The 15,692-nt window shown below is 42.5% G+C and overlaps 1 pseudogene; it reads right to left on the bottom strand.

Annotated features, from left to right (window-relative positions):
* Window positions 1–9,840: 9,840 nt before the first annotated feature.
* On the bottom strand, window positions 9,841–10,394 carry LOC136150909 (NEDD8-conjugating enzyme UBE2F pseudogene; annotated as a pseudogene).
* Between the last annotated feature and the right edge of the window lie 5,298 nt (window positions 10,395–15,692).

Consider the following 15,692-nt stretch of genomic DNA (forward strand, 5'->3'; position numbering starts at 1 on the left):
AGAACATTACACCCCAAGCCTGGAGCCCTGCTGAGCAGGTAGAAAGTGCAGGGGAAACAGTGATGCCCAGGAGGTGGGTCCCAAAGGTCTGACTGGCCCTCCAAGAAGCCTCCATATAGTGAGCAACCCCGCTATCCAAGAAGAGACTCCCAAAGCAGAAATGACAGCCAGAGACCCACCGTGCTGCCAAGAGGTAGCTCTCCTAAATTTGAATTTAGCAGGAGACAAAATGACCATAATTATGGTGGCTCAGATAGAAAAGAGTCTGCCTGCAATGTAGGAGACCCAGGTTCAATCCCTGGCTCAGGAAGATGCCCTGGAGAAGGGAATGGCAGCCCACTCTAGTATTCTTCCCTGGAGAATTTCATGGACCGAGGAGCCTGGCAGGCTACAGACCATGGGGTCAGAAAGTCAGACTTGATTGAGTAACACTGACTAACACTGAAGAGGAAAATGAGTTCAGGGATCTAAAATCTTTGCCTCAGGCTCAAGAAAGTCCAACTAATTATTCCGATGATCTTGTAAGTGGAAAAACTTGTTTGTTGACAAGCTAAAGGGAAGGTACTTAATGAGAGCTCTAATCAGATAATCAGCACAGAAGCCACCAAATCATGAAATCCAAACAAGCAAACAAGGAAGCATTATCTTATCAGCTGGGCCAAAAAACCAGATGGTCAGAGAAGCAGCTCGGGGAGCCTGGAAAATAAGATGTAAGGAGAGAAAAAAAGAAAAGTGCCATTGACACTTCTGAGATAGGAATAAACCAAAATTCAGATAAGCTTGAAAAGAACGACCGTGGGTCTTGCGGACTCTATGGACGTGAATTTGAGCAAACTCTGGGAGACAGTGAAGGACAGGGGAGCCTGACAGGCTGCAGTCCCTGGGGTCACAAAGAGTCAGATACAACTTGGTGACTGAACAAAAACAGTGGGTCTTGCATTTTCCAAAACAGAGTACACATGTCACCCTCACTGGGTTATAAGCCTCAAACAGAACTATTTTGACACACACAACTAGGGCATGAGGTCAAGTGTTTTGTGTGGGCTGTCATGCCTAATTTACAAAACCCCTTCATTTTTAAAAACCTTTTAAATTGAAGTATAGTTGATTTACAATGTCGTGTTAATTTCTGCTCTACAGCAAAGTGATTGAGTTATACATATTTATACATTATTTTTATATATTATTTTCTCTTATGGTTTATCACAGGATATTAAAAATAGTTGCCTATGCTATACAGCAGGACCTTGTTGTTTATCCTGTATGTAATAGTTTGCATCTGTTAATCCCAAACTCCCTCCTCCTTGGCAACCACAAATCTGTTCTCTATGTCTGTGAGTCTGTTTCTGTTTCGTAGATAAGATCATGTGTGTCGTACTTTAGATGCCACATGTGAGTGATATCATATAATATTTGTCTCTCTCTTTCTGACTTACTTCACTTTTTAGTATGATAGTCTCTAGGACCACCCGTGTTGCTGCAGTTGGTGTTATTTCATTCTTTTTTGTGGCTAAGTAGTATTCCATTGTATATAGGTACCACATCTTCTTTATCCATTCATCTGCTGATGAACATTTAGGTTGTTTCCATGCCTTGGCTGTTATGAAGAGCATTGCTATGAACATTGGGGTGCATGTATCTTTTTGAATTACCATTTTGTCTGTATACGTGCCCAGGAGCGGGCTTGTTGGATCCTGTGGCAACTCTAGGTTTTTGAGGAATCACTGTCCTATTTTCCATGGTGGCTGCACCAATTTACATTCCCACCAATAGAGCAGGAGAAAACCACCCTTCATCAACCTCAGTTTTCAGGAGGGAAACCAGGTGATGAGAGATAGGGGTCTTTGTCTGGAGTCTCCCAGGTGGTACCCAGACACATAGATGAAGTGGGACAGCAGCACCTGCCTCCACGCTTCCTCAGACGCACAGTACTGGCTGCCTCTGTTTCCCTCCAATGGAACAGAAAGCATGGCTTAAAGCCCTGTGTCCTGATTTTTTATTTGAAAACTGTAATCACTAGAGCAAAAGAACTTGGGTGTGACAACTATATGAAGAGCAGCAAAAGGACACAAGAAGAAATCTCACAGTTCCTCCTGTTTTCTCTCTTCCTTCTGGTATTAATCATTTCTCCCAGACATCCGATGCCTCTGTGTCCTGTTCGTAAAATAAAAATCATAACAAGATCTTCCTAGTGGGGCTTCCCTGGTGGCTCAGCTGGTAAGGAATCCACCTGCAACGTGGGAGACCTGGGTTTGATCCCTGGGTTGGGAAGATCCCCTGGAGAAGAGAAAGGCTACTCACTGCAATATTCTGGCCTGGAGAATTCCATGGACTGTATAGTTCATGCTGTCACAAAGAGTTGGACACAACTGAACAACTTTCACTTTCATCATAGTAGTCCATTAGTAGTCCAAAACTACTAATATTGGTGATATGTGTACATGGCTTAGCCCTTCCCTCAATGCCGTGTGTGTTATCAGTATCTGTCTGTGTTAGTCTTAATATTAGAGTCTGTGTTGGCATGGAAAACATCATAGAGTGTGGAAAGGCAGAGGCTTTGGCAGAGATCAAGGGTTGATCTGTTATTTTAGTTTAGTTGCTTGGTTGTCTAACTCTTTGCAACCCCATGCTGTAGCCCACCAGGCCCCTCTGTCCATGGGATTTTCCAGACAAGAACACTGGAGTGGGTTGCCATTTCTTTCTCCAGGGGATCTTCCCGACCCAGGGATTGAACTGCGTCTCTTGTATCTCCTGCATTAGCAGGTGGATTCTTTACCACTGAGCCACCAGGGAAGCCCTGCTCTCTCCTTAGTAAGACTAAAATAGGAAAAAAGCAGAGCTGTCCATTAAGGTCAGTCAGAAAGAATTACAAATGTAGGGCCTGATGGTAATTAAATCTTGGGTTGTGTTGCAAATATCAAGAAACATACCTAATATGCTTGATTTCCCAGTCTTACTCTCCTAGCTCTCAGAAAATTCTCTGAGGCTCCCCAGACCCCAGATGTGGCCACCTAAGTCAATCAGTAAGGGTCTAAGGGAAGAACTAATCACCAACTTCCTGGCTTCAAATGTTGCTGATTTATCCTCTCTGAAATTTATTTCTAAGATATTTCTCAGTACTCCTGATCACTTCATTGATTTATTTTCTATTTAGTAGTTTACTACTAAAAGTGATTTAGGAATTGGGTCTCATTATTCATATACTCTACTTGTCATTTCAGTGCAGAGTAAAAATTCTGTCTTTACCTAACACTGTGATACAGAGCAGAAGATGTATAGCAAAGTCTTCATTGATTTACTTTTCAGGCTAAACACTTTCCAACATTCTCTTAGGGAATTCATTCTCCAGTCCCTGTAAGTTGACTTCTGTGAGTTGATCCTCCCATCCAAGTACTAACCAGACCCAACCCTGCTTAGCTTCCGAGATCATTTGAGATCCAGCACGTTCAGGGCGGTATGGCCATAGACTAGACCTTGGATCCTAAAGAGGGATTTGGTGCACCAGGGCGCCTTGTGAGAATCCCACCATACTCTAAGCTACACCTGCCACCCAACCACTTCAGGAAACTCATGTCAAAGGCCTTGCAGGGGTAATCTGCTTGATCATCAGTCATGAGGAAAACCTGCCATTACCCAGACTGGGCAGAGGGGTTTATGTTTGGCACACAAGTAGTCCATCTGGACTGCTCTTAGTATTTTGTCACCAAAAGTATGGTACTCATCAACATGTACCCATCATAGATGGTGTAGCCACAGCCTAAGAAATGGGACTGAATCCCCTTAATGGTGAGAGTTGAATTTCTGGTCAAGGAAACCCCAAAGACCAGCTGAGCCACTAGCCAAGGATGAAGGGAATTTTGAATGATTAGCCAAGAAGGGGGAGAGTGAATATCATGTCTGGCCTCCAGGCTAACTGCAGTGGTGGGAGTGTTGTTTGTCTCACTTGCTGTCCCCCTGTAAGTTCCCCTCAGAGGCTCACCTGAATCCTAGAGGAGCTGGCCCAAGACTTCATGAAAAGTTAGCAGACTGCACCAGGAAGGGGATGTCTGTCATGTATGCAGTGGCATGACCAGATCCTCCCTTCAAGATGGAAAGATTTATGCCCCAACAACTGACCAGCAACGTTGTTGATGATTTGCTCTTTTTGGGAATTTTCTCAACTGAAGAGGGCCCCCTGGTCAAGGTCACATGCCCCTCTGGGCAGATTGCATATAATCTGAAGGGCCTTTCCAGCTTCAAAGTGCCCTGCAGCATAAGGAGAGTTCTTATTGTGACTGTTCCTCAGTTCAGCTTCTCCTTCTGCCCAGCTTTTCTTCATCTTTAACCCCCAACCTTAATAAACTTTCTGTACGCTGAGCTCCATCTCAGAATTTACTTCCCAGGGAATCTAACTCATGATTACTTAGACTAACTAACTCTAAGGATAAACTAACTCTTTATCCTTACAACATATTTCTTTATCTTTGAACTGAAAGTCTGTCACTAGGTCATGTCCGACTCTGCAGCCCAGTCCTATCTGGTGGGTCAGATGGACATCCAAGAAGATGGCAGGCTTGATCTATTGTGTTCTACAAACAGGAGCTATCCACTGGCCAAAGGAAGTAGTAGCAAGAAGTGGAGAGGTCTTCTTCTATGGGTCAAAATAAGAAGGTGGATCAAAAACTTCCCACGTGAGGAGCTGGAATAATAGCAGGTCTCATTTGTTGTAGTTGTTATTCAGTTGCTAAGTAGTGACTGACTCTTTGCGCCTGAACTGCATCATGCCAGGCTTCCCTTTCCTTCACTATCTCCTGGAGTTTGCTCAAATTCATGTCCATTGAGTTAGTGATGCTATCTAACCATCTCATCCTCTGTCGCCCCCTTCTCCTCCTGCCCTCAATCTTTCCCAGCATTAGAGTCTCACTGGACACCTTCAAAAAAACTCATGCAAAGCTAACATTTTACTGCCTCCCCCAGAGAAGGCATCGTGCCAGGATGGCCCAAAGATGACCTATATATTAATACATGTAACAGGATTCCAAGTTAACAACCAGCTTTAATCCACAGGGGAAAATCACTAATTTCTAATGTTTTGCTCATTTCCATGGTATAAAGATTCCCACCATGGCTGATTCTAAGCTACTGCTGTGACATTACCCACTGATTGTGAGGTTGAAAAGAATTAGCACAGTAGCACATGGCTCCATGACATCTCCACTAGACACGTGCAAGACGTGTCAGTAACCTTAAAGACATGATGGATGGTAGCAAAATAAGATAGGAAGGCAGCTATGCTCACCACTACATCACCAACACTCAAAATAAGATAGGAGATGGCAAGTTTTGAGTATTTATTGCCTCTTTTTAAATATCATTTATTTCATTATCATTTTATGTAATTTAATTTTTAATGGTGGCACTTGTAACATTTGGTCCATAAAATTCCTAAAAATTTAACAGTTGGCTCAAACAATCTGGTCCAGGCCAGCTCCAGCATATCACCTGGTGTGGGAGCAGTTAAGAGCAAAGACTGTCCCTGTTTTCACCCCTCTTAGCAATCCCCTACACAGAAAGCTAGAAACAGAAGAGGAAGGTGAAGAGAAAAGTCATGTCCCTCTCCCCAGCCAGATAGATATGGGCATAAGAAATGTTCCAGTCCTCCATGACTGTGTAATAAACCATCCCAGGATGTGTAGTGGCTTTCCTGTCTTGCTTCTGAGGGTCAACGGCACTCATCTGAGTGGTTCTTCTGCCCCATGAGCAGGTCACCGGAGCTACAGTCGCCTGCGGCCTTGACTAGGCTTTCATGCCCATGGTGTCCTGTTTACATATCTGGCCCCTCGGCAGAGACACCTAGAAAACTGGGCTCAGCAGGACTGTGGGTTGTCTGGGCTCGGGACTTTTCCCTCTCCACGTGGTTTCTCCACATGACAGGCTAACATACCAGATTTCCTACTTGATGGCTCAGGGCTTCCAAATATGCAAAGTAAGAAGTTGCCAGGCCCTCTTTTGACTTAGACTCAGAACTGGCATAGCAGCCTTTTCTGTCGGTTCAGTTCGGTCACTCAGTCGTGTCCGACTCTTTGAGACCCCATGAATTGCAGCATGCCAGGCCTCCCTGTCCATCACCAACTCCTGCTGATTAACAGGAGTCAAAGGCCCAGCTCAGGGCTTCCCTGATGGATCAGTGGTAAAGAATCCACCTGCCAGTGCAGGGGACATGGGTTTGATCCCTGATCGGGGAAGAGCCCACATACCTTGGGGCAGCTCTGTGCTGTAAAGCCCACGTGCTGGACATACTGAAGCCCACACACCCTAGAGTCCATGCTCTGCAACAAGAGGAGCCACAGCAATGAGAAGCCCACACACTGCAACTAGAGAACAGCCCTTACTTGCCCCAACTAGATAAAGCCAGCACAGTGACAAAGACCCAGCAAAGACAGCCAAGAATAAATTTTAAAAATTACATAGAAAAAGAAAAGGCCCAGCTCAGATCCAGTATAGGGGGGACAATGAAGGGTGTGGTGCTTTAAGGCCATCTTTGGAGATCAGCTACCATGGGATTGGGGATGTCCCCAGGAGGTAAGAAGAGACAGATGGTTTAAATCAGATGTGAAATTGGAGGTTTACATGTAAGATTGGATCAGATTGAGATTTTTTTTTTTAAATTTATTGAGTATAGTTGATTTATAATGTCTTAATTTCTGCTGTACAGAAAAGTGATTCAGTTATATGTGTGTGTATACATTCTTTTTAATATTCTCCTTGTGGTTTATCACAGGATATTTTTGTTTTGTTTTGGGTTTTGGTATTTATTTACTTTTAAGAAAAGTAATTTTGACTTTCTGTTTCAAGACTATGGCAATAATCATCCACTTGAATGCCCTGCAGTAAAAAAATAATCACATGAAAATTCAAAATGAACTATCTAATCCAGTAGCATGCTTAAGGGAAATCTATATAGCTTGCCAACTCTAGGAAGCAAAAGAATGTCTTGTTAATAACTAAAGTTAGGTATTCTAGAAGGTTTCTGACTTGGTGAATTTTCAAACTTGTAGAGCCTCATATTTGGGGGTGTGTGCTCTTTTTGAGGGGGTACTGGCTCAGCCGTAAAGAATCTGCCTGCCAATATAGGAGCCGCAGGAGACTCAGGTTTGATCCTGGGGTCAGAAAAACCTCCTGGAGAAGGAAATGGCAACCCACTCCAATATTCATGCTTGAATAATCCCAGGGACAGAGGAGCCTGGAGAGTTACAGCATGGGGTCGCAAAGAGTTGAACATAACTGAGTGATTAAACATGCACACACTCTTTTAAAAATAGAATTTATTTTTTACAGCAGTTTTAGATTCACAACAAAACTGAGTGGAAAGTACATGATACCCTTTGTTCCCACATATGCAACTTCCCCCACTATCAACATTCCCCACCAGAGTGGTACACTTGTTATAATCAGTGAACCGACATTGATAACGTCATTATCACTATCAACATCCCCCACCAGAGTGGTACATTTATTATAATTGATGAGCCTACGTTGATACATCATTATCACCCCAAATCCATAGTTAACACTAGAGTTCACTCTTGGTGTTGTACATTCTATAGGTTTGGAAAGATGTGTAATGGCATGTATCTGTCATTACAGTATACAGAATAATTCTACCCTAAGAATCTTCTGTGCTCCATTTGTTCATCCCTCCTTGCCTAATCCTTGGCAACAATTGATCTTTTCACTGTCTCCATAGTTTTTCCTTTTCCAGAATGTCATATTGTTGAATTGCACAACATGTAGCCTTTTCAGATTGTCTTCTGTTGCTTATCAATATGTATTTACGATTCTTCCATGTTTTTTTCATGGCTTGATAACTTTTTTTTTTAGTGCCAAATAACATTCCATTGTCTGAATGTACCACAGTTTATTTATCCTGTCTCTTACTGAAGGCCATCTTGGTTGTTTCCCAGTTTGGGCTATTATCAATAAAACTGTTATACATATCCATGTGCAGGTTTTTTGTGTGGACATAAGTTTTTAATTCATTTGGATAAATACCAAGGAACACGACTTCTGGATGATATATGGTAGGAGTAGGTTTATAAGAAACTACCAAACTGCCTTCCTGAGTGGCTGTGGTGGTGGTGGTTTAGTCACTTCAGTCGTGTCCAACTCTTTGTGACCCCATGACTATAGCCCATCAGGCTCTTCTGTCCATGGGATTCTCCAGGCAAGAATACTGGGGTGGGTTGCCATACTCTCCTCCAGGGGATCTTCCTGACCCAGGGATCGAACCCACGTCTCTTGTCTCCTGCATTGGCAGGTGGGTTCTTTACCACTGGCATCACCTGGGACGCCCACAGAGTGGTTGTACCACTTGAGAGTTCCTGTTGCCCCACATCCTTGTCAGCACTTGGCACTAAAAGTGCCTTGGACTTTGGTCACTCTGATGGGTGTATTGGTAGCTCATTGTTTCAATAAATCTAGTCTTTAAATTGGAAATAATAGCACCTAATTCACAGTCCTATGTATTGAATGAAATAACGTGTAAAATATGTAGCACAATGCCTACCATTTTAAAAGATGCTTAATAAATACTAGTTTCCTTGCTCTCTCTCTCCTTAGTTAAACCTTATAACTTGTGACTTCTTTTAACTTTTTATTTTATACTGGAGTATAGTTGACTAACAATATTGTGATATAGCAAAGTATCACAGGATAGTGAATGTCTATATACTACATATACCTTACTATACTATATACTTACCATGTATACTATGCTATATATACACCATATACTTACTATATACTATATATACCCTTTGCTATACCTTAAGACCTTGTTGTTTATTCTATACATAATAATATGCATCAGCTAATCCCAAACTCCCAATCCATCCCTCCCCAACCCGATTTTGAGGGTTTTTTTTTCAAGTTTTTATTTTTGGTTACTCTGTCTTCCTTGCTGCATGCGGGCTTTCTCTAGTTGTGGTGAGCGGAGGGCTATTCTTTATCGCAGTGCACAGGCTTCTCATTGTTGTGGCTTCTCTTGTTGTGGAGCACCGGGTCTAGGCATGCTGGCTTCAGTAGTTGTGACTGGAGGGCTCCAAAGTGCAGGCTCAGTAGCTGTAACACACAGGCTTAGCTGCCCCTTGGCATGGGGAATCTTCCCAGACTAGGGATGGAACCCACATCCCCTTCATTGACTTGTGGATTCTTTACCACTGAACCACCAGGAAAGCCTGAGATTGAGTTTTAATATAACTGAAAAGTGTCAGGAAACCATGAACTCTAAAAAAAAAAAAAAAAAAAATGCTGTGGGTGGGAAATTAATATTTGACACAAAAGTTTCAGGGGGTATTTGTAATATAACTTTGAGATCTGCAGTGAACGACTGCATTCTGGGAAGCGTCAAGAAACCTAGGAGGGGCCGACATTTGTGGGCGGAGCTAAGAGTTTCGCACCAATCACAGTTTGTAGCGGCTTTCTGCTGGCCAATCTGCGAGCTACACGGAGCACGTCATGAGCGTCGCCTGTACGGGACTGACTGGGGGAGGGGAGAAACGACTCTAGCCTCGACGCTGAGTTCATTCCCATCTACAGCCTATACAGAACGGTTTCAAAAAAAGTAAACACGTTAAGGTAAATAGTAGAACCCCAGACACGTTTTCTGGCTGCCTGTATGTGGAACTCTCTGGCTACAGTGGGCGGTCGTGAAGAGGTTCTTCCTCAGGACGACGTGGTCACGGGACTCGGACGACCCAGCGGGATTGAGGGGAGCTGAGAACTGGGGAGGGACTCCCTCTGGTTTTAGGTGGAGACAATTTTCTCAGGCTCAGCCCAGGGCCATGCAGTCCTCTCCTCGTATCATCTGGCAGAGCGCTTATTGTAGTCTTCCAGTTGATGCCAGAAGTCCTCCTTGACCTGCAAATGATGTCCCGCAGCTTGGATAGTCAGTGGATTATCAAAATTCCACAGATCAGTAAAGAGTTTAATCCCCAAACAACAGCCTTCAGTGTCCTCATGGAGGCCCAGCCGGTGCTATCGGTCGAATATTCTCTCAGTCAACTGGGACATATCTTCGGCCGTCTCTGTGATGTTGGGGTGCCAGGTCCTGGACAAGCATTTCCACTTTGGGAGGCACCATGTTGCATGCATCAGGAGCTTTCGTTTCAAACTGAAGTTTTCCACCCTGGTAGTAACCCTCACCTGGGGTGACAGTTGGCTGAAAACAATGAAGCTTGTTTGGATCAGGAACTTGCACTTTACACGTTCAAGGTAAATTAGCTTCAAGTTCTACGACCTCTTTCACAAGCAGCCTGTCCCTCACGGACACCTGCTGAGTGCAGTCAGGCTGTGGCTGACGCCTGGGACTCTTTGAAACCGTCATCCCGCTTCAGCTTCCTTGCCAGCAGCAGCATCACTGCCTCCTTTTTCCTGGGCACCCCGAGACAGGCGAGGCAGTCCTGACACCCAACACCATGCCCGGCCGGGGAGCAGCAGCGAGACGCGGCCCCTCACACCTGTACCGGCTCCAGGTGGCATGACCGGGAGTCCAGTTTAAACTATTAAATAAACCAACTACATAAGACACCGCAAATAATTAGTGCTTATGAACTATTAAGAAAATGTTTCAACTTCCAAGTAGGCTTGAGGTAAATATATAGAGCTGTTGTCTTGAGTCAGTGTTCACTCTCGCTTTGAAGAAGGAACATCTTAATTTCTGTTTGAACAGCGCAACCTGACAACTGGCTTATATTTATTTCGTTTTTTGTCAGACATTTTAGTTTAAAACTCAGCATGTGAGCCCCTCCAGCTTTCCATAACTCTTTTGCAGTTTTTCCAAATGTGGAAATTGTGGAAAAATAAAGTGTTCTGTAGAACACACCCACATCCTGCTCAAGTTTGCACAGATTAAGAAACAATTGTCAAGAATTCACAATATCTGTTCCTTTCCTAGAATGGAACAACATGTTGGAGTACATTTGTAAAGTATCATTGGGAATAATATACCAATAAAGTTTTTTATCTGCAGTGGTGATGTATTTGCTTAGCTCTTTAAAGTTTAAAAAAACACCTTCAGGTATATTATTTCATTCCAACCTTGAGCCACATTGAGAAGGAGACTTTTATTGCTTCTTCATTGCAGAAAAAGAAGCCAATACCTAGATAACCTAAGTGATTTGCTCTAAGTCTGAATACCTAAACCCAGTCTTAGGGCTTCAAATTAAATAGGTTTGGTTTTCTAATTTAATAACCTGTTAGCATCTTTCTTCCTAAGAGATAAATCTTCCTTTCTCCAGACAGATCTAGTTTGAAAGAAAAGTGCTACAGAATATGGGGAAACATTGGATCCTAACTCCTAGAGAAGGGTTATCCTAACATGGACAGTATTTCCAATGACGCTTAGTAAGTAAAGTTGCTCAGTTGTGTCCGACTCTTTGCGACCACACGGACTGTAGCCTACCAGGCTCCTCTGTCCATGGGATTATTATTGTCAAAACCCTGGATTTTTCTCTTGCTTCTGTGGGACAAGATCACTTTTTTCCCAGAGACAAGTTGATCGAGAGAGAGTATCTCTTACTGAGGAAGGCAGATCATACAAAACAGGCAAAACTCTGACAAAGAAGCTACTTTGGGCAGGATCCAGAGAGCACTGGTCTGTTAGCAGCCAGGTTGAGTAAGTGTCTAATTCAAGTGTGGGCTTCCCTGGTGGTTCAGGTGGTAAGGAATCTGTCTGCAGTGCAGGAGACTGGGGTTCGATCCCTGGATTGGGAAGATCCCCTAGAGAAGGGAATAGCTGCCCACTCCAGTGTGTTCTTGCCTAGGAAATCCCATGGACAGAGGAGCCTGGTGGACTACATTCCGTGGGGTTGCAAAGAGCTGGACATGACAGAGCAACTAATGATTCAAGCATAGCTTCTTGAACTGAGGCATGGTTGGCAGCGCACATTTCTGTACGAAAGAGTCATTTCAGAAAAGTGCTATGAATTACAGCCTATTGTAAGAATTGACTTTTAGGCCAGATTTTTAATTAGCATCAAAGTTTCTTAATGGGAGATTGTGTAGTAATTAAAACCATGAGGTTTGAAGTGAAACGTCTAAAGCTGAAGCTGAAACACTAAACTTTTCTTAAAATTTTATGTATTTTTTGGCCATGGCATATTGCACATGGGATCTTAGTTTTCTGACCAGGGATTAGACTTTGAAATGAAGTAGAGTCTTAATGGCCACCAGAGAAGTCTCCCCTGATTTTTTAATTTATTGTATGTGTGGTCAGTCAAAAGTCACATAACTAAACTCAGATGTGTTCCTCTTAACACAAAATAATAAGGGCCCATTGGTTGGATTAAGACAATTGTGAATATTACGATGGATAATCAGTTCAGTCACTCAGTAGTGTCCAACTCTTTGTGACCCCATGGACTGCAGCACATCAGACTTCCCTGTCCATCACCAACTCCCAGAGTTTACTCAAACTCATCTCCATTGAGTCAGTGATGCCATCCAACCATCTCATCCTCTGTCATCCCGTTCTCCTGCCTTCAATCTTTCCCAGCATCAGGGTCTTTTCCAATGAGTCAGCTCCTTGTATCAGATGGCCAGAGTGGAGTTTCAGCTTCAACATCAGGCCTTCCAATGAACATTCAGGACTAATTTCCTTTAGGATGGACTGGTTGGATCTCCTTGCTGTCCAAGGGACTCTCAAGAGTCTTCACCAACACCACAGTTCAAAAGCATCAATTCTTTGGCTCTCAGCTTTCTTTATAGTCCAACTCTCATATCCATACATGACTACTGGAAAAACCATATCCTTGACTAGACGGACCTTTGTTATCAAAGTAATGTCTCTGCTTTTTAACATTCTGTCTAGGTCGGTCATAATTTTTTTCCCAAGGAGTAAGCATCTTTTTATTTCATGGCTGCAGTCACCATCTGCAGTGATTTTGGAGCCCCAAAAAATAAAGTCTGCTACTGTTTCCACTCTTTCTCCTTCTATTTGCCATGAAGTGATGGGACTGGATGCCACGATCTTTCTTTTCTGAATGTTGAGCTTTAAGTCAACTTTTTCATTCTTCTCTTTCACTTTCATCTTAAGAAACCTGTATGCAGGTCAGGAAGCAACAGTTAGAACTGGACATGGGACAACAGACTGGTTCCAAATAGGAAAAGGAGTATGTCAAGGCTGTATATTGTCACCCTGCTTATTTAACTTATGTGCAGAGTACATCATTAGAAACGCTGGGCTGGTTGAAGCACAAGCTGAAATCAAGATTGCTGGGAGAAATATCAATAACCTCAGATATGCAGATGACACCACCCTTATGGCAGAAAATGAAGAAGAACTAAAGAGCCACTTGATGAAAAGTGTGAGAGGAGAGTTGGCTTAAAACTCAACATGAAGAAAACTAAGATCATGGCATCTGGTCCCATCACTTCATGGCAAATAGATGGGGAAACAGTGGCTGAATACTTTTCTGGGCTCCAAAATCACTGCAAATGGTGATTGCAGCCAGGAAATTAAAAGACGCTTACTCCTTGCAAGGAAAGTTATGCGCAACCTAGACAGCCTATTAAAAAGCAGAGACATTACTTTGTCAGCAAAGGTCCGTCTAGTCAAGGGTATGGTTTCTCCAGTAGTCACGTATGGATGTGAGAGTTGGACTATAAAGAAAGCTGAGCGCTGAAGAATTGATGCTTTTGAACTGTGGTGTTGGCGAAGACTCTTGAGGGTCCCTTGGACTGCAAGGAGATCCAACCAGTCCATGATAAAGGAAATTAGTCCTGAATGTTCATTGGAAGGCCTGATGTTGAAGCTGAAACTCCAATATTTTGGCCACCTGATGCAAAGAGCAGACTCATTTGAAAAGACCCTGATGCTGGGAAAGATCGAGGGCAGGAGGAGAAGGGAAAGACAGAGGATGAGATGGTTGGATGGCATTACAGACTCAATGGACATGGGTTTGGGTGGACTCCAGGAGTTGGTGATTGACAGCAAGGCCTGGTGTGCTGCGGTTCATGGGGTTTCGAAGAGTCAGACATGACTGAGCTACTGAACTGAACTGATGCGACCAGATGCCATGATCTTTGTTTTCTGAATGTTGAGCTTTAAGCCAACTTTTTCATTCCCCTCTTTCACTTTCATCAAGAGGCTCTTTAGTTCCTCTTCACTTTCTGCCATAAGGGTGGTGTCATCTCATATCTGAGGTTATTGATATTTCTACCGGCAATTTTGATTCCAGCTTGTGCTTCAACCAGCCCAACATTTCTGATGGATACAATGTGGATGGATATTACAATGTGATTTATAATAAATGTAAATGATAGGTTCCATTCAAAGTTGTAACTCTATATCCAAAAAATTTTTTTCACTTGTCCATCAATTAACTTTTCGAGCCTGTCTTCAGGCAACTTACTTACCCTTGACTGTGCACATAGATGTCCCAAGGTCTGAACAAAGCCTTTGCAAAAACACAGGAAGCAGTTACCTGCATGATACGAAAATCACTCCAGGTTTACTTACTACTCTTGTTTGCTTTTGTTAGGAAAAGGAGCTTTGGTTTTATCATCTGCAACAAGGTTAAAAATGAAAATGCTGTCTCTTCTCACTTAGTCTCAAAAGGTAAAGCAAATGACTAACAGTAAGGTATAAAACATTGATATAAAATGTTGTGAGTATAGATTTCACGAGATACTGGAGATCAAAGAGAAACACAGGATCTATAAAAACTTGAAATCATGGATTCTTTATAGGGAGAGAGAAGAATGACTTACTACATTTATGTCTGTGGGTTTTTAAAAATTATTTATTTATCTACCTACCTACCTGTCTGTGCCAGGTCTTAGTTGCAGTGAGATCTTTGATCTTTGCTGCAGCATTCAAACTCTTAGTTGTGGCATATGGGATCTAGTTCCCTGACCAGGGATCGAACCCAGGAGCCTGGCATTGAGAGCACAGAGTTAGCCACTAAAGGACCAGGGAAGTCCAATATGTGTGTTTTAATGTGAAGTGAATCCATCAAAGTTATTGCAATAAATAACACTGATAGCAACATGATGTCAAAAAATTTCTCCACTTATTAAGCCCTCAGTGCCAGGGACTGTTCTTGTTGCAGGGAAAACAACAATAAAGAATACAGAGTTCCTGACCTCAAGGGCTTTTCCTCTAAAGGAAAGGATGAGTTATCCAACAAGTAATCACTCTAAGTAGAGGGAAACCTGGAAATAAATGTTATTTTGTGTGTTTTGAAGCATTTAGCTTTAAACTTTGATTGATTTTTCATCTTTTCAAATTAGGGCAAATAATAATTCAGTATTTTTTCCTATGTACTTTGATCCCATTTTATTAAGTGTTTGAGACATTTATGTTTTTTAAATGAGACTTTATCTCAAGTCAGGCACTAAATTTGCTGAACCTTTTCCTGAAAATTGGCTTCATTTCCCCTTCATTTTCCACTAAGGTTTTACGTCACTGTAAGAGGAGTAATTTCCCTTACAGAGGAGCCATAAGTATACACAGATACAAATCAACCCTCTTTTTTTTTTTTTTTTTTTTTAACTCTTTATCCATCCTGATGCAGTAATTTCTTCTACAAAAACAGAATAATCAGAAACTGCTATAGAAATGTTAGTTTTTCATTACTAAAGAATAGAAACACAAGCAACTATAGTACACATTTTCTAGGTGAAATTGATGTTGAAATCTATGTTCCAGTGAG

Source organism: Muntiacus reevesi, chromosome 19 (assembly GCF_963930625.1).
Source record: "Muntiacus reevesi chromosome 19, mMunRee1.1, whole genome shotgun sequence".
NCBI lineage: Eukaryota > Metazoa > Chordata > Mammalia > Artiodactyla > Cervidae > Muntiacus > Muntiacus reevesi.